The 19,973-nt window shown below is 41.1% G+C and overlaps 1 long non-coding RNA gene across 1 annotated transcript in view; it reads left to right on the top strand.

Moving 5' to 3' along the window:
* Positions 1 to 81: 81 nt before the first annotated feature.
* Positions 82 to 19,973, top strand: part of LOC309811113 — a 36,437-nt gene continuing 16,545 nt past the window's right edge. Inside the window, exons 1-2 of the long non-coding RNA XR_014295108.1 lie at positions 82 to 160; positions 7,221 to 7,299. This is a non-coding gene — a long non-coding RNA (uncharacterized lncRNA). The remainder of the gene's footprint in view (positions 161 to 7,220; positions 7,300 to 19,973) is intronic.

Raw genomic sequence — 19,973 nt, 5'->3', positions numbered from 1 at the left:
CCTACCCCTCCTTCCCTCTCCTCCTCTCCTTCCTCCTTCACCGTTTCCTCACCCTGGTTTTCTCCGACCGTTCTGTCCAGTCTTCCACCTTCCTGGCCGTAGTGGCTGCCGTTGGGCATTGCACCATCCAAGGCAGCGGCACTGTACTTGGAACATCTAGGTATGCATTACTTGCTTGCTAAACTCCGCTCAACTGAACTCTATCAAACTTTTAAAGGGATTGCAGTTCCTTGGGGAGGGGCAGAGGGGTTGGGGTGCCGAGGAGGTGGAGGGAGGTTATGCCATAATGCGCCAAAACCTTGCCTTTTAGCAATTCAACCTCTGACTAGAGGGAGAGATAAGGAGCTCTACTTCAAGGCGAGCAATCTATAAACATTTTAACAGAGGCACAAGGAAGATGCTTTGGAAGGGAGACATTAGTTAGGAGTGACGAAAGTACTGGAAGGATTGGAGGCTAACCATAGCTAGAGGACTTTAGAGGTTAGTATAAATGGCTAGGGAGTGAATACAATTCCATGTTGAAATCACAACCCCCTGACACCTCAAGTGCTGAAGAATCCCCAAAAGTTGGTCAGGGCCTGTCTCAACTATCTGTCCTAATTCTATCAAAAACCGATGGTACCAGTTTTTAAAGGCACTTAGTGACATGCATACTGAAGGACTCAATGAGAGAGGGTAACATGGAAAATAGACTGTATAGGGAGGAAGGAAGTTGGGAGACCAGTTAGGAGTCTATTGAAGTAATTCTTTGGGGAGATGATTTTGGTTTAATCCAGGATTCTAGTAGTGGAGGTGGTGAGATGTTAAATTTGGGGTACAATTTAAAGGTAGGACTAACAGGATTTGTGACAGATTGGACATGGGGCACGAGAGAAAGAGAGGAGTCAAGGATGACTCCACGAATTTTGGCCTGACCAGCTGAAAGAATGGAGTTGCTGTGTATTGAGCCAGAGAAAACTGCAAGAAGAGCAGGTTGTGGGGAAGGGTAGGAATCCGAAGTTTAGTTTAGGACATGTTGAGATACCTATTCGAGATCCTAGTAGAGAGATAAATCGGGAGGTCAGGGGAAAGGTGACAACTTTGTGTCATCAGCACATAAGATGGTTTGTAAAACCAAGCAACGGGATGAGACCACCTGGTGGAAAAGTGTGGATGAAGAAGATAAGATGTCTGAAGCCTCAGCTCTCAGGCAAACCAACGTTTAGAGTTTGGGAGACCAGAAAGGAGTGGCCAGTGAAGTACGTAGAGCATTAAGAGGTGGTTGTGTCCTGGAGGCCAAATGAAGAAAATACTTCTAGAAGGAAGGAATGTGATCAATTAAGTCAACATTATATCAGATAAAGACAGATTTGACTACTGGATTTAGCAAATTCATTGTCTCTACTGACCTTGACAAGAGCAGCTTTGGTCTGCTGGGGCAAGCAGAACCCTACCTGGAGATGGTTCCAGAGAGAACAGGAGTGAGAAATGCAACTCATTTAAAATGAGTGGGGCTGCTGGAGGAAAGATTTCTTTTTAAGACAGGAGATGTTACAGTATTTTTGTTTACTGATGGAAGTGATCTAGTAGAGAGAGAAAATTAATGATGTATTGTAGGAGACAAAGGAGAGAAATACTGGAATGATGGCCTTGAGTAGATTGAAGAGGATATAGTCTAGGGTACAAGATGAAAGATTGGTCTTAGGAATATGGAACATTCATCCATAAAACATGAGGAAGGGAGAATATATGGTGACAAATTAATGGCAGTTGTGGTCGTGGGAGATTGTGGAGCTCTCTTCTGATTGCCTCTATTTTCTCACTGAAATAGGAAGTGAAGTCTAGACTGGATTAAGTTGTAGTAATATGCATCCTCTGTATCTGAGGGGTTTAACATGTCAAAGGTTTACTTCTCTCTGATGCTAAATGTCTGTTGCTGGGAAATTGGCAAGCCTGTTTGCACTCTACCAGACCAATGGCTTATTTCAAAGCCTTGTTGGCCAACCACTAACATCAGGGGACTTGGAACCCATTTGTTTCCCTAGAAGGGGGTGCCAGTTTAAAGCAATGGGCAAGGAAAACAATTTGTATCACTTACTGAGTCAACTAGAAGAAGAGGTGAAATCAGAAGGCTCTCATTAGAGGCATTCATCCCTTGGGTTTAATATACACTTCTGGGGAATATGGAAATCTCCTGAAATTGTGTTGCATTTGAGGGCTTTTCTATTTATCAGATCCCTAAATAGGTCTGTGACCAGAATGGAGGCAAAATCTGCTGCTGTTGAGAAAGCTGCTTCAATATGCAGCTGTGGGGTAGTCCACAAAGCTCTGGTCTTGGTGTCCTAATAAAAAAAGCTATCACTGCTTAAGCCTCCACTAAGTGAGATATACTGTCACACATCTCTCCTCATTTAAATTCACCCAACATTTCTCCAAGATAATAATCGCACATTTCCAAGAGAAAACTGAGTGGCACAGAAGCTGAAGAATTGGCTGACTTTTCTTTCTTTTTTTTTTTTAACTTTTAATTTTATATTGGAGTATAGTTGATTAACCATGTTGTGATAGTTTCAGGTGTACAGCAAAGTGATTCAGTTACACATATTCATGTATCTATTCTAAGTTTTCATAGCCAGTGAACAGGGCTGCCAGAAGGGAAGCTCTGGCCTGTCTTCCTCCAAATCTTCCTTTCCATGACACCCTGCTGCTTCCCAGCTAACTGGCTGTGAGTACCACATCTTATCACTGTGGAAATTAAATGAGATCCTGTGTATAAAATAGATTTCGTACACTGTCATTTAGGTAAAGCATTGGGCAAGAGAACAGATAGCAATGGATTGATCTGAGAGAATTTGCCCAGAAAACATTTATAAAAATGCTTTTAGGAACTGATGAAAGAACAGAGACCATGTCTGACCAAAACCTACTTTCTAATCTTTTTTTCCTTTAGACACCCAAGGAAGAAATGATGCTTCGGCCTGCTATATCTTCATTGATAAAAAGTTTAACAGTTGGTTTATATCAGCAACTCTCACTCTCGGGGTGACTTTGCCCCAAAGGCACATGTGGCAATGTTTGGAGACATGTCTGGTTGTCACGAAGCAGGGGAGTGTGCATCTAAAAGGCAGATGTCAGGGCTGCTAATAAAATTCCCACAAAGCACACGACAACCTGCCACAACAAATAATTATCCAGCACAAATGTCACTAATGTTGCAGTTAAGAAGCTGCAGTCTATAGGTTCAAAATGAAAATGCTTAAAATTAAACTCCTCGGGCCTCCCTGGTGGCGCAGTGGTTGAGAGTCCGCCTGCCGATGCAGGGGATACGGGTTCGTGCCCCGGTCTGGGAGGATCCCATATGCCGCGGAGCGGCTGGGCCCGTGAGCCATGGCCGCTGGGCCTGCGCGTCCGGAGCCTGTGCTCCGCAACGGGAGAGGCCACAACAGTGAGAGGCCCGCATACCGCAAAAAGAAAAAAAAAAAAAAAAATTAAACTCCTCATATTGTTGATGAATTATAATTGGTGAAAATGGATGTTACATTTATATTAAAATGAGTGAGGAAATAAAATAGCACACAATTTTCACATGTAACCCCTTTTTTTTTTTTTTCTTTTTTTTTTTTTCTTTTTGCGGTATGCGGGCCTCTCACTGTTGTGGCCTCTCCCGCTGCGGAGCACAGGCTCCGGACGCGCAGGCCCAGCGGCCATGGCTCACGGGCCCAGCCGCTCCGCGGCATATGGGATCCTCCCAGACCGGGGCACGAACCCGTATCCCCTGCATCGGCAGGCGGACTCTCAACCACTGCGCCACCAGGGAGGCCCATAACCCCTTTTTAAAGTAGTGTAGAAAGGCTCTGGAGGTTGGCCACAGAGACTCTGGAAAGATGAGGGGAATTCGAGGAAGGCTTTGATCAGTTATGTTACTAGGTTAAGCAGAGCAATCCAGCTCCCCGAAGAAAAATGTAGGATAGTAAGTCTAGGAGTGGGGGAATATTACAAAAGGAATATTTGCTCAAGGGAAAGAGATTGGGCTTTGTTCTCTTTTGCCACTTTTCTTGCCGGTGGTGCAGTATTGCAGTGCAGCAAAAAAGTCAGAGTGGGCACCAGCCCCCATAAAACCAGCCATTAACGACAGAGGTAAGGGAGGGCTTTCTGCTCAAATGAGCAGCTGTAGAGTGCACCCTGTCTGTGGTGGCTGAGGGTGGTGGCAGAGACATTGCCAAGAAAGATGTACCTTCTTAACAGTTAAACCTTAAGCTGAGCAAGAACAGTTTGGCTTCAAGCTAATTGCCATTAATGGGTGTGTTAGAGTCACCCCTGGACACATCTAGATTACAGAGTGGAGGGGTTCTACATCTATAAAGACAACATTACTGTTTTGTTTTGTTTTTTGTTTTAAATTATTATCTGAGTTAATAATCCCTTACACCAGTTTTCTGGCAAGCCCCCAAATCTTCTCCACTGATGCCCACCTTCAGTGACTAAAGTGTTTCATAATTGTACAAGAATCTTCAGCTGCTCTATCACTCCATCCTTATCAGATGGAACAGACTGGAACTATTATCCCCCTAGAGTGACTGAAGTTACAGTTTGCCCCTGTCCATCAGCATGCGTCATCAGGAATAGGGCAGGCTTCCAGGTGGATTTCACAGAGGTCCTTGATGCCAGCCACTGTTTTGGGAGCTGTTACACGGTGACCTATCAGGTGTCTTAGACCAGGTAGCAGAATCCTTCTCCGCACACAGAAAAAGAAATGATACTATCGTACGTACTCAGCAGTAGCATTTTCCTGTTAAATAAAGAAAAATAGTTACTCCTATAAAACAGCAGCCAAGTTAAGTAATATATAGAATAAGTTATATTAAAAGAAAGCCAGAAAAACAATTCTGATAATACGCAGCTTTCAACAATTTGGAAATTTTTTTTTAACTTCTAACTAAAAGAAATGCTATTGTTCTAGCACATTCCTAACTGTTAAAGAGTAAACCTATATGTTTTGTAGCAACACCTCAGTTATCCCAGAGGCCAAAATTCTAGTAATCTTATACATCTGGAGTGGCATGGAACCCAGAGGATTAAAGGGGTGGGGGGGCGCGGGGAATTTTTAAAGTGTGTCTAACAGGAAAAAGAAGAAAAACAACCAGAGCATCCAGCTTTAAGCCATTGAACCAAAACCTGATTGGATTGGGTCCAAGATGGCACTTAATGGTCTCTTGGTTTAATGTTCAGAAAGAATAGAGATACTTCAGTGCCTTTTAAGAGTCATAAAAGGCAAACCACAGCATCATTCAGGCCAGGAAGTATAGAGGAAGTTTGATGGAAGAGGGAAGATAACAAGCGAGGGAACAGCACACAACAAAGGCAGCAAGTGATGAATATTACAAGTGGTGGCAATGAACATTGACTCTAGGAAAACAATTAGATACAAGAACAGATACTAAAACTGAAGGGTTTGGCCTCACTAAAAGCACAGGACAGTCAGGTGGTCTTGCATGGCGTTGTGAGAGGGTATCAGGAAGTGAGTACAAGGAGTATTTAGATGGCAGTGGTAATACCTTTCTTTAAAGAACACCTCATTTGTGCCAGACACTTCACTAGGAGTTCTGCCATATTATTCAAATTTGTACCATCCTTCAGAGTATCGTTACCTGCTTTCTGCAGGTGAGGAAACAGGCTCAGAAAGGTTAAATAATTTGCCCAAGATTGTACACCTATTAAGTTGCTGTGTCAGGACTGAAACTTAATAGCACCACGGCTCATGTATTTTCTAGTATCCATACCGCCTCCTAGGACTTTCTAGGATGGCAGTGTGGGAATCCTGGCAGTCATCAAGTTCTCCTGTGTGGGGAGATCATTTCACACACAGAGAGAGAGGCTGTGTCAGAATATGCCATCATTATGTAAATACGGAAGTGGCTATATTGCCAAGGAATCATATTTCAGAGCTTGGAAGGGGATATGGAACAGAAAGGTTCTTCTAGGTAAAGTGCATCTCAAGCTTTCTCTAGGGACAAATCAGGTTCTGCATGTGTCTTTGGTTCAACTTAATTAAATGGTCATTTTTGAGCTTACAGATTAGGTCAAGTTTCTTTTCTGGTGGTTGCCCCTGTCATTTCAGAGTGGGACTTGACCTCAGAAGGTGCGAAAATCAAATGGCAAACCATGAAGCCACAGAAGAATTCTTTAACTTTTTGGAAGTACATTTCTGAGCTCAGGGAATATTTCTCAGGCAGTTTTGTCATGATGGTGATACTAGACAGAAAGGTTCCTGAGGGTAGACACTCTGTCTGATCCATCTTTTATCCTCGGAGCCTAGAACCTAGCATGACATCCCCCTAGATGTGGTGACAAGAAGATGGTGATGGTGGTGGTGGAGGTGTAAAAAGGAGATGCCCTTCAGGGATGGAATCACCTTGCCCGAAGGCCTGAAAATCATTGTGAGATTTGTAGAATAGCCCAAGTCAGGAGCTCAAAAACGTTAATTTAATGAACAAAATCAGTCTGTCTGGGAGATGTCTTCCACCTTCTACCAGAAGAGATGCCATTGGTCCAAAAGCCATGGCATTTCTATAAAGCGAGGGCATTCAGGATTGGGACACATGTGTTCCCCTCTTCTTCCATGCCCGTGTGAGGCTGGGTGGCAGGGTGTTGGGGGAGGAGGCATCTCAAACTGCCGGGATGGTCCTTCCTGTCTCTGAGGCCAGGGCCCGTCTAGGGCCAGAGAGACAGCAGCCGCAACATCTGTCCTGCTCTAACTTTCTGTTTCTGCCTGTTCTCTCTTCATCTGAGCTTTTAAACTGCCTTTAAAACCGGAGCAGCAATGGGCTTGTATATGCCTTCAGCTGTTTCTAATTCTCTCCCAGGCCCCCTCTCTCCAAATAAATGACACATTGTAGAAGATGTTTTACAGCCTGACTTGTTAATAGAACCAGACTGCTCTGTAACAAATCCTAACACAGCAGTCAAGGGTACAAGACAAAATCACAGAATATGTGAGTTAGATAAACAGAGTCATCTGTAAAAGAAGGAGCTGAACCTTCTAATTTTTAAAGTGCCTTCTAATTCTAAAATTCTAAACTTTAAAAAAAGAGTTCCTTACAGTTGAAGGGTATGCTGCTTTATACTTGGGCTACTGGATTTTTCTTTTATTGGTGGAGTTAGTTTGTCTTCATAGATCCTACTATGAACAAGTGAATAAATAATATAAAGTTAATGGAATCTGCTTATTTTCTCTTTCCCAGGGACTCGGGACTGGATGTCTGTGGAACACTGTAAAACTCCTCACTTAACATCGTTGTGTTGAAAAGATTATAATTTTGAGTAAGTAACTGCAGGATGTACTATCATGATAGATAAAACATTCTTCCTTAAACGTTCATAATTTTATGAACTTAATTTTGATAAACATAAAAAAAATAAGTATTTTCTTCCTCCTTTGCAGATGGGGAAATGGCGATTTCAAGCTTAACTTGCAAGCTTAACTTGCAAATGTCAAGAATCTCATCATTCTTTGTTACTTTGTGATTGGTTAATATGTTGGATTGCTGACTTGTTGCTAATGAGCTAATTTATAAGCCCAGAGAGGCTCTAACTATTAATGTAGAAGTAACAAGCAAACAAAAAAGTGCTGTTGAGCAGGTCTGTGAGCACAGCGCTGTGCACAGCCCCACTCAGGATGGTCCCCACCTTCTCAAACGAGACAAGAGGAATAAACTGGAGGCTCCTTTGGCAATTATTTAATATTTCCCCACCGCTTACGAAGTCGCTGCATGTAATATTAAGAGCCCACCACTAAGTGGCACTATCTCACCAGTGTTCTCTTTTATCAGCATGCTGAAGCCACTGTCACCTTTGGATGGTGGAATACATTTATTGTCCTGTGTTTGCTGATTTGGTTTTAGCAAAATCTTTCTGCTCTCATCATGCTTCTCTGGCTTTTTCTGTATCCTTTCTTCTGTTTTCCTTTAGTTCTTGGGAATCTGGGCCAGTGATAGGCATAGAAATGGTGGCCACCATGGTGATAATAATCATATTAGACAACTTAAAGGAGAGAAACACTGATTGTGACCTTTTATTGAAGTCTTATTATGTGTTAAGGGCTTTCCAGGTATTACTACCAAGATTCATGAGGACTCTGCAAGGTTGCCTTCATTTTATGAGCAAAGAAACCAAGGTTCAGAGAATTGAAGCAACTTTCCCAAGGATACCCAACAAGTAGGTGATAAAAGCACATGAGTCCAAGTGCATGTAATGTTAAGGCGTTAATGATCTTTGGATCATTCATGGAACTTAAACATTGGGTACAGTGAGAAAAACAGGAAGAGGCTAGGCTTCACGCAGTTCATAATCTAAAGGAAGAAATAGGGTAAATGAACCGAGTTATTTATAACATAATTTTTTAAAACAATGACTTATTTATAAGTTCATAAGATTTATAAAGGGTCTAAGATTACTGGGGACACTTACTAGGAACAGAGTCAAGAAGACATCCTGAAATCGACTCTTCTCTTGGAGTTGAAATTTTTTGTAAGGGACATAGTTCTGAAGACGAGAGTAGGGAGGGCAGAATAAAAAGCAGATATTCTTGGATTTATCCCTCAAACTTATGAATCCTTCTGTTCATAATTTTGTTTCATGACACTTTCATTTGCTCTGTGTCCTTTGAGGCGATGTCTCAGCTAGAGCTCTAGTCATAGGGGAGGGACCCCTAAGTAAAATATTTTAAGGGCTAAAAGGCTCAACTCTCCCAGATTATTTATCCCACAGAACTGTGTGAACAGAAAAAACCAGGAATCTCATAGTGCTAAAACAAACTAATGTTTATTTGCTATGGGCTGGACATCCCACTTGGTGCCTTGCATGCATCACTGTACTCTAACTTTTATTTATTTTTTATTGAAGTGTAGTTGATTTACAATACAATGTTGTGTTAGTTTCAGGTGTACAGCAAAGTGATTCAGTTATATATATATATATATATATATTCTTTTTCATATTCTTTTCCATTATGGTTTATTACAGGATATTGAATGTAGTTCCCTGTGCTATACAGTAGGACCTTGTTGTTTATCTATTTTATATATATAGTGTGTGTATCTGCTAATCCCAAACTCCTAACTTATCCCTCCCCCACCCCCCTTCCCCTTTGGTAACCATAAGTTTGTTTTCTATGTCTGAGTCTGTTTCTGTTTTGTAAATAAGTTCCTTTGTGTCATATTTTATATTTCACATATAAATGATAACATATAGTATTTGTCTTTCTCTTTCTGACTTACTTCACTTAGTATGGTAATCTCTAGGTCCATCCATGTTGCTGCAAATGGCATTATTTCGTTCTTTTTTATGGCTGAGTAATATTCCATTGTATATATGTACCACATCTTCTTTAGCCATTCATCTGTTAGTGGACGCTTAGGTTGCTTCCATGTCTTGGCTGTTGTAAGTAGTGCTGCTATGAACATTATGGTGCATGTACCTTTTCAGGGATTGAACCTGGGCCCTCCGCAGTGAAAGTGCCTGGTCCTAACCACTGGACTGCGAGGGAATTCCCTACCTTTTCGAATTAAAATTTTCTCCAGATATATGCCCAGGAGTGGGATTGCAGGATCACATGGTAGCTCTATGTTTAGTTTTTTAAGGAACCTCCAGACTGTTCTCCATAGTGGCTGCACCAATTTACATTCCCTCAGGATGTCAGGCTTAGGCAGGTTTAGTAACTCACCAGAGGGCACACAGCTAGGAAGTATTGAAGTTAGGATTCCATCCAAATTGGCAGGTCAAAGAGCCCAGATTTTAACCTTTAAACATATGACTTCCACTTCACATGCTACATGGCAGCAGGCAAATGCTCTGGCCATTATACTAACTTAACTTTGATTTATAAGTTTCAGAGAACTTTCAACTATATTATTGACCTTGATGCTAACAACAATTCAATGAGAAAGGCAGCATAGATTTTCTTACCGCTCCTTCCCCACCCCCACCCCCCCGTCCCTGCGAGCAACACACATGCCTCCACCAGGAGAGTTTTATTTGGGTTAATTCACAGAGCTGCTAAGTGTCAGACACTGAACTTGAACCCCAAGTTCTCATCCTTCTCTCCTCGCCTTTCTTCTGCAGTAGCAACACCCCTTTATAGTAAATCATATATTATAAGGTAAATTTCCCTCCATTGGCACTCAGAATACACTAGCTCCAAAAATCTCTGTTAAGCGTCAAGCATGCTATTTAGGAAAAGCTGTATTAACATCAAATAATACATGCAGGTATATATTTTAAATCACTTAAAACTCCTGAGAAAGGAAGAAGAACCTAAAATGCTTTTTTCAAAAATTTTACATGAATGATTTTAGAGGCATAGGCAGTGATTAATATAATTCAATTTAGAATCAACATCTGTGGTTTTTTATGTGTTGTGAAGAGAGAGATTTGTACTTTATTAGCACAAACAGAACATGATAAAATTATAAAGATAAAATGCATATGACCTAAGATATCACAATTAGTTTCAATACAGTCCCAGTCTTTCCAGTTACCCTCTAAACTGCAAAATTCTGGGAACCCAAGACAGGGGAATGTGGCCCAAAGGGGAGGGCCTGAGGGTAGTAGTCAACAGGCGTGGGGTCAACAGGGGAGGTATATGCCATCACTGGTCTACTCCGGACCTCACCTTCTGCACCTGTAACAAGAGGAGCCTAGAAGACCTGTGAGATACCTAAAATGCTAAGAAAGAATTCTTAATCTGAATAAAGTCTGGAGACTTGTTTTATTCAGTAGAAAATCCAAGATTTTAAAGAATGGTGCAGACTGAGAAATAGATTAAGAATTACTGTCTTTTAAAAGTGAATTCATAGATGGTGAATAATAATCTTAGAGCCCAGAGACACTCTGGCTAAAACAGTCATGAGGTACAATCTTAGGTACTTTACCATTGTTGGTCCAAAAGGTAATTGAATGCTGTGCAAGGAGAAAATGCTAGCGATCCCTGATTCACTCTTCTGGCGGACGGTTCCTCTGACTCTGGCCCACAGAAAGGCCACCTTGGTTTGCTCTTGAGAGGTGGCGCTCTTCACCAAAAGATCATCACAGCAAATCTTATGGTTGGGCACGAGGCTTCCACGTTATTAAGTCTTTTTAATGGACCACAGTTGTTCAGTGTAAATCAATGTGGGATGCATGGGTATCAAAGAGATTATCAAGGTACCACATTTCCTGAGATGATAAACTTCATTCAGAATTAAAAGAAGAAGGAGGAGAAGAAAAAGAAGAGGAAGGAGGAGGAAAAGGAAGAAGAGGAGAAGGGAAGGGAAAATCTTAAAAGACTTCCAATGTTTCAAGAAGCGTTGAAATTCTCTTGTGGGCCATTCTTAAGTTAATTTGGAAATTTGGGTTCCAAATTAGTGTGACAAAGAGATGGGTTTAGAAGCCTTTGGTTCTGTAGGAAGAAGGAACTGGGTTTTTAGGACCTATCAACCACAGCTCTAGATTAATACGTATCAGCATTCAAATGGTGCTCTAGTGAAGAAGACCATGTCCACGGAGAGTTTCAAAGGTACAAGTATTATTCTTAGTAAAAAAAAAAAAAACTTTAGTATCATGAATAGAAATTTAAAACCTAGGATTTAATAAACCGTGGCTCAAATTGAACAAAACTCCCAGAAAGCAGAGCACAAGGATTTGGTTCCTGGCTTAAATTGTTGATATTACAGGATGCATCTTTTTGTACCCTTCAAAAAATGAATCTGTTCATGGTCATGAAGTAGAAAGTGTTGGAGCTTTTCCTTGGCCAGGGGCTAATGGGCTGCCACTGTTTTCGCCTCATAAACCGGGTCAAACCCCCAGCTTACATAACAGTATCCACAGTTTATGTTTGAACTCCTCCAAAGATGGAGAGCTCACTGTCTGTCATAGCCCACCTCAGACAGTGCTTCTTATTAGATCATTCCACTTATATTAAGGTGAAATTTGCTTCCCTGAAGTTTTGTTTTCATTCATCAACAAAATAATACTTCGAAAAGCATTTTTGAGCATCTGCTACATGTCAGGCCCTGTTGGGCTTTAGGAGTAAAAAGATAAGAGAATTACATATACTTCAACTGATTTGGCAAAATTTATAGTCCAGTTTGATCCATCTCAATTTTTTCCATCCTAACCCTCCTAAGAAATAGGTCAAACTCTCAGGATAACAATGGCATTCTACTGCAGACACATTAGCATCTCAGCAGAGATGTAAACTGAAGACGTCCCTAACTGTCTCTACTCACCACCACCACTCCCACTGAAGAATCACTGCTGTGATGGTTCTGTATTCCTATAGAAGTCCAATCCTATGTCAACAGGGTGGTAGGTCAAATATCTGAAGACAACTGTCATACATCCTTCTCTCTACCCCAATCAATTCTTCTTTCAGCTAAACATGCTACAGAATTCAATATATGATTATTATCTTTCTGAAGCAAAGATTGTATCCAAAAAAAAAAAAAAGCTGCTGATCATATCTGTAAATGTATCCATAACTGTGGTAAGTGGAACTGAACCCATCAGGCCAAACCAATAGCTGAGCAGGAGCAGAGATGTTGAGCAGGGAGAACCCTGAGCTATATGCAGTGCCCTGTGGATGTGGCTTTTCTACTAGAATGTAGTCTACAATGACCAACGCAGAAGTGTGGAGGACATGGAGTTGAAAACGGGGAGATGGATATACTCACTGCCCCGTCTTCTTGTCTTCCTTTGTTCTAAGGCACAACAGATTTTTCCTTGATGGGGGTTAGAAAGGAGGTAGAAGAAAGATTGGCGAAACCTAAAATTTAAAGAGAGAGGAAGAAGAAGAAAAAACAGGCTAAGATAAAAATTGTTCCAGCTTGTATAGCCGGGATGTTTATAATGTAAAGAGACAACAGCTTCCTTAAAGGGTTAGGACTCGCTGCGTGATTAACATCATCTGATTTTTTTTTCTTTTTTTTTTTTTTTTTGTGGTACGCGGGCCTCTCACTGTTGTGGCCTTTCCCGTTGCGGAGCACAGGCTCCGGACGCGCAGGCTCAGCGGCCATGGTTCATGGGCCCAGCTGCTCCACGGCATGTGGGATCCTCCTGGACCGGGGCACGAACCCGTGTCCCCTGCATCGGCAGACAGACTCTCAACCACTGCGCCACCAGGGAAGCCCCCATCATTTGATCTTTTGCTGTTGAAAAGACCCTGTGTATTTTCAAAGGCAGTGGACTTCTTAAACAAAACCAGGGGGTCTGGGTTAGCAGAAAGCTGTTAGAAAACAACTCATCTTTATTTAGTAATCTTTTTGTCCTACCTGCTTCATAATCTTCAGTTTCCTTCTCTCTGTTATTGGGGGCTGCACCTAAATCTGAAAACTGGGGCTCTGGGACATGTGATTTGTCAAAAACAAACATAAAAATCCTTATGACCTAAACTGGTCAGATCAGATTTTTCCCATGAATATCATCATAGGGGAGCTTCTTTTTCTGTTTTCTTCTGAGTTTATTTTTTAATCCTTTACTCTCCATCTCCAAACATCCGTGTGCAATTTCAGTGGGAGAGATTAGCACATCATTACAGCATAGCAGTTTCAGGATTTACCTTCTATCCCCTTTATCTGCGTTCTTTTTGCAAGTTTCCAGTGACCTTGGTACCCCTACTGAATTAGATTGGTCATCAGGAAGTCAGCATTCTCCACTGGCCAACTTGGGGCAGCATATTGGTAGGAGGAATTGGGGCATCTCCGCGTCCATGCAGTCATCCCAGGGTAGCTGGGCAATGAGGTGGGGAGGCCCTCCGGTCATTTGGGAGGACCCAGCAGTCGTCATAACTAGTTCAGTCTCTGTGGCCCATTCAGCTCATGGCATCGCTGCCAAGCCAGCCAACAAAGGAGCATTGTAATCCTGACAGTTTCCCAGCATTGACTGGACAAGCGCAGACCACCAACCAGCTCCGTTCGCTTCTGCTGTTCACAAGTGAGACCATGAATAGAAAAAAGTCAGTGGCAAAAGTCCCACATCCTGCTGAAGTTAGTGTGTGGATGCTTTTCTAGCAAGCGAGTCTCCCTTCAAGCTGGTAATCCTCATACCTCTTCCCTTGTGCTTTTTTGTGTGCGTGTTTTTAAATACAGTTAGCTTGAATGGTAAGGCATAATCCTCATCGACGCCACCAAAAAATTATGTTTGAGTGTTGAAAAATAATCACATGGCATGCAATGCTTTGGAGAATGGGAAGTATAATAAAAATGAAAGTTCAGGGCTTCCCTGGTGGCGCAGTGGTTGAGAGTCCGCCTGCCGATGCAGGGGACGCGGGTTCGTGCCCCGGTCCGGGAAGATCCCACATGCCGCGGAGCGGCTGGGCCCGTGGGCCATGGCCGCTGAGCCTGAGCGTCCAGAGCCTGTGCTCCGCAACGGGAGAGGCCACAGCAGTGAGAGGCCCGTGTACCACAAAAAAAAAAAAAAAAAAAAAAAGAAAAGAAAATTCATAATAAGCTTCAAAGATAAGAAGCAATAATTCCAGCTAGTGCTAGAGGCCACTATGATTCTTAAGAAGTTGAATTTGGGGGGAATAGACTAGAGTTTTCAGGAATAAAATGGAATCATTTAAACTCATTTAAGTTTTTAGACATGCACCCCAAAGTCTGCCCTTTCTGTAGACCAGGCCAAGGACATTTACAACTCTGATTTTAAGAACAGCAATAAATAAAATAAAATGTTTAAGAACAAAGTAAATTCAGAGATATTTTTCATGACTTTATCATTGATTGGAAGTCAGGAAATATTTTTGACAATCAGATAAAATGATCTTTTAATACATTTTAATGGTAAAAGTGGCATAATTCCATTCATTTAAATTGTTTTCCTTATAAATACAGATTACAATAATGAGATGCCATGCTTACTTATCAGTCGTCAGATATTCAAACAAATTGTAGTGCTCCATGCTGATGGGAGAGGTGGAATAAGAATCTGGTGTTTAGACTGGATCCCTGGTTTTAGAAAGCAATTCAGCAGAACCTTAATAATAGTCTGCCCTTTGACCCAGTTATCCTACTTCCTCAGATATATTTTATGTGTTTATATATTCTATAGATTCGCACATAATATTATATTAAAGGCAAAATAAGGAAATAAATACAATATTATTCATCAAAATGAAAATAAAAGCAAAAACAAACAACAAGAAAGACAAAGCCCTAAAACAACATGGGAACAATGAGTTAATTAAGTAAATTGTTAACCCTAAGTAAATCTACACGATGGGATACAATATAGCTATTAAAATAATGTATCCAAAGACTCTTAGTAATATGGGAGAATGCTTATTTAAATGTTAGATGAAAAGAGAAGCTGTAATTAAGTAACTGGTAATTTTAGAATGTGAAAGTGCAATAAAATACTAATGGTCATTGTCTTGGTTGGTGGGATTATGATTGACTTTTCATTGTACATTTCCACATTTTAAAAATTATTCCCCAAAAGCATGTCATTTTTTTGTAATCATAAAAGAAAACATTATTTTTTTAAAAATCCTTTTTCAGTGTGGGGGAGGGATAAATTAGGAATTTGGGAGTAACATATACACACTACTATATATAAAATAGGTAAACAACAAGCACCTACTGTATGGCACAGGGAACTGTCCTCAATATTTTGTAGTAACCTGTATGGGAGAGGAATCTGAAAAAGAATATATATATATATATATATATATATATCTGAATCACTTTGCTGTACACCTGAAACTAATACAACATTGTACATCAACTATACTTCAACAAAAAAAGAAAAATCCCTTTTCTTGTGTTGTAGAAAGGCTAATAAAGAATCTAAATTTCTACTTCCCTTACATTTAGGGGTTATTTTATTTGAACACAATACAAATGAACAACACCTTAACCTGTTACCAGGAGGCCCTGCTGAGATAGTTTTTGATGCTGATGAAACAGACTTTCAGTTCCTTTATTTTCTTCTTTATCCACCCCGAAAAGTAGACAACAGGTTAAGCAACATAACCCAGTACTGCCTCTGGGCTGTTTGAGACAGGTAGAACGTTGAGTCCTGAGCTGTGGTGGCGAGGCCCCAGGCTGGAGCCCATGCTCTGGGAAACCAGTGACTTTCCTGACAGCCAAGCCATTGGGGCACCTCCAGGCAAGTCTAACCAAATGTCACAGGTGTGAAAACTGGTGATGATCAGAGCTCTTTTGCTCCTTTAGCCCAAGATCTTTTCAATTTTGTTCCGTAGATAAAATACAAGTCTTTTTCTACTAAATTTCAAGAGGACAGGTCCCCGGTCTCATGCAATCACTCCTTCAGGTAGCAATTTTTGAACCCAGTAGTGTTCTATGAAACTGTTCGCCTAGTGGTTAAGAGCATAAGCTTTGAGTTAGACCCAGGTTGGTAGCACTAGCCTTAGACCCAGGCAGGAGGTAGAAAGGTACATGGGGATCTGCACCAGGTTCCACATTTTGGAAATCCCTGTTCTTGCCTCTGGGCATCACCTTGAGGAGTGTGCAGTTCAAGGGGCACACTCCCCTGGAGCTTGTGTTCTATGCACCCATGCTGCCTATTAAGCCATCATCCGGGTGCCAGGGACCTTGGAATTTCCTGCTTCACAGCTGCAGCCTATTTCCAATCTGCTCTGGCCTCTTTCTTTCCAGGTCTGTTTTTCTGAAAGAGCATTGCGCCACTGGGGGTCACTTGTAGGCTGAAGAGGGGGCCAAGGGACAGGCATTTTTGGGGGTGTGGAGGGAGCTTGCCTGTGCAGACTGGCACAGAGGAATCATGAAGACTAAGAATGTTTAGCACAGTGTCTAGCATGCAGTGGATCCCCTGCAAATGTTATTTCTGATGTAGTTCTTTAGTACCTTATTACATATTTTCTACTTTGAGAGAGGGATAATATAACCACTAGAATGCAAGCTTCTACAGGGGGACACCAGTTTAATTTTTGGTGTCCGAAATGGGATATTTTTTTCAGTAACTTGGCTATTGTGCTGGCCCAATTCCAATACTCTCTATTCAAGCTAATTACATTCCTCCCCCACTGGATAAATTATTCTTCACTTCCCCCATAAAAATCATCATGTTATACTTGTGAAACAAAATAGCTTCTGTGTTCTACTGAACATGCAGAAAATGGATGTATTTCAATACACAGTGTATTTCTCTGTGTGACTAATTTGAGGCCTGCATTGGAACTTATTACAGTGAGATGTGAGCTTAAGTCCCTGATACTTCTGAATAATGATAGATCCCCTGTTAAATGGAGCAATATCACAAGAAACATTCTCCTGATGACTTAAGATGAGACAAAATTTTAAAGTATTATTTGGGTTGAGATTCAGCAGATGTGAGCTGTTGAGCTTACCTCTAAGTCATTGCATTCCCAAGCAAGGCCTTTACCTCATCACTTTAACTCTGTTTTCAATGCCAGAAGCCTGAGCCTTCATGAAACGGCTTACCAACGGTTCTACATTCATCCCCAATATCGAAAAGATGTGATTTTAAGATAAAACTGGAGAGAAAAATATTGAAGGTTGTTAAGAAGTCACTATCCTTTTTCTCTCCCTTTCTCTAAGTTTAGCATCACTTAGGTCTAAAATCCTTTTTGGTGATTGATTTAGGGAAGTGAGTTTCATTTCTTGAGATCATAGAACATGGCGTGGGTGGCAGCGACCAGATAAAAGTGGCAAATTTTCATGAGGAAATAGCAACTTTGGGCCCACAGTGTGGCTGGGAGCATAACTGGCTCTCTTTGGGGAATATTCCAAGAAATGTCATCCCTAGATCTAAACTCTACTTGGTTTTTAACGACTTTGAGCAAGAGACAACTCTCACCAAGAGGGTTACCTTTTCCTGCATTGTTCCTGTTTGGAAGGGACCTTGTTATTGTGAATTGTTTGTGCAGCTGCTACATGCCAGGCACGGTGCTGCCTTGCCCCTCTGTGCTCGCGTCAGTGGAGAAGGCGGTCAGCAACCTCTCCTGTACTTGAGGATTTACTGAATTAATGTTCCCGTGCAGGCTGAGGTAACTCAGGTCTGTGACTTTTCCCTTCTAACTTTACTTTCTAAAATTTCAGTCTGAAATATTTTTATCATTCTAGATCTTTGCTGCTAAAGCCAAGGAGATAATTAATTACTTGGGTTTTTCAGGACCAAATAACTATTTGGGAAAGGGAGTACCTGAATGATGCCATGAAAAATAGCTATTTTGTCTGATTGGTTCTGAAAAATTATTTCAGTTATTGTCTTTGGTTTGTATCAATTGAAGTTTAATTTTTTACATGTATTTTTTTATTCATCCTTTACAATGTTTATTTATTTTTTAATTGAAGTATTGTTGACCTACTATAGTTTTAATTTTTTAAAAAAGTTATTACTCATAGATACAAAGAACAGATTGGTGGTTGTCAAGAGGTTGGGGGCTGGAGGATGAGAGAAATGGATGAAGGGGGTCAAAAGGTAAAAAGAAACAAATTTTAAATATAGATGAGAAAAAAAAAGTTACTGCCTTAGTCTCTTTGCAAGAATTGGTGGTAGGGTTTACATTAAATTATCATCCCAATCATTGCTGTCATTTTGCATACTAGGTGTAGCCTTTCTCCAAACTGGACTCAAATTGGTGACTCCAGAATAGAATTCTGTACTATAATAAGGGTCTAATTGGTATGCTGTGTAGTGATATTCTGCATCGTTTTGGAATGCTGTACCTTATTTCTCAAAGTGTCTCTCCATGGATGATAAACTGAGGACATGGAAGGAAAGTCTCTATTTTCAGTTTCTCCAGCAGATTGATAAGCTTGGCACATGGTCAATTTCATGCTTTAATAAATAAAGAATTAAGAGTATTGACTAAACTGATTGATTAGTAATTTGGTTAAATAACCAGTGAGTTGCGATCTAGTTAAAAGAACACCTTTTAATTTTGTAGTGACCACCTGAGCAAAACTTGTAGGTTTGACAGATACTAGAAAAATGAAATCAGAGGCAATATGAACACCAGTTTGTAACTCTAGATAAGACATGTTGAAGTCAGATCTAGGTTTGCAGCATGAATTGGCCATTTACTAGCCATGTGTCTTGGGACGAATTTCTTAACATTTTTAGCTTCTCAGTGCCTAAATTTCCTCATCAGCAAAATGAGAACAGTAGCCTTTGCAATGCTGTTGTGAGCCTTATTGCTGTAGTGTGTATAAAGCACTTAGCATAATGCTTGGAACAAAATCAGTACTCAAGAAATAGAAACTATTATTTTTTATTAAGAAACCATTATCATTTTCTGTCCTACAGATGTATGAGTATCTTACATGTACACTCCCTTTAAAAAATCTCTCCAAATTAAAAAAGACATAAACCTGTAGAGAAACTTGCGTATTGAATTACTAGCCTTTGTTGAAGCCTTCAAGATGGTGCAGCAGGAATATGAAATTTCTTTTAAGTTTGGTGAGCTTTGCTATACTGTGATGCATTAAAAAAAAAAGGGAGGAATAATTGTCTACTCAGAGCAAGCATCTCTTTCTGGTCCCCATAGTTCTCTTGGCACATTATTTTGGCTCAAGACTGTTTTGTTTTTTTTTTTTTTTTTTTTTTTTGCAGTACGCGGGCCTCTCACTGTTGTGGCCTCTCCCATTGCGGAGCACAGGCTCCGGACGCGCAGACCCAGCGGCCATGGCTCACGGGCCCAGCCGCTCCGCGGCATGTGGGATCCTCCCGGACCAGGGCATGAACCCGTGTCTCCTGCATCAGCAGGCGGACTCTCAACCACTGCGCCACCAGGGAAGCCCAAAACTGGTATTTTTGATGGTTCCATTCTCTCAGTCAGTGTGATCTCTTATCAAGTCCTTCTTTTCTGCTCCCATATCCACCACCATAAGCAGCACTTAGATCACCTGTGCTTTGACTATTGCAGGTGCGGCTGGAAGCCCTTCTCTCCCCAACTTCTGTCCATGATGGGTAGCATGACCTGGTCGCCAGGGATGAAATTGTAGCAGGAGGGCATGTGT

This window comes from Mesoplodon mirus (genome assembly GCF_964341445.2).
Source record: "Mesoplodon mirus genome assembly, chromosome: 10".
Classification (NCBI taxonomy): domain Eukaryota; kingdom Metazoa; phylum Chordata; class Mammalia; order Artiodactyla; family Ziphiidae; genus Mesoplodon; species Mesoplodon mirus.
This window is presented reverse-complemented; position numbering and strand designations above follow the sequence as displayed.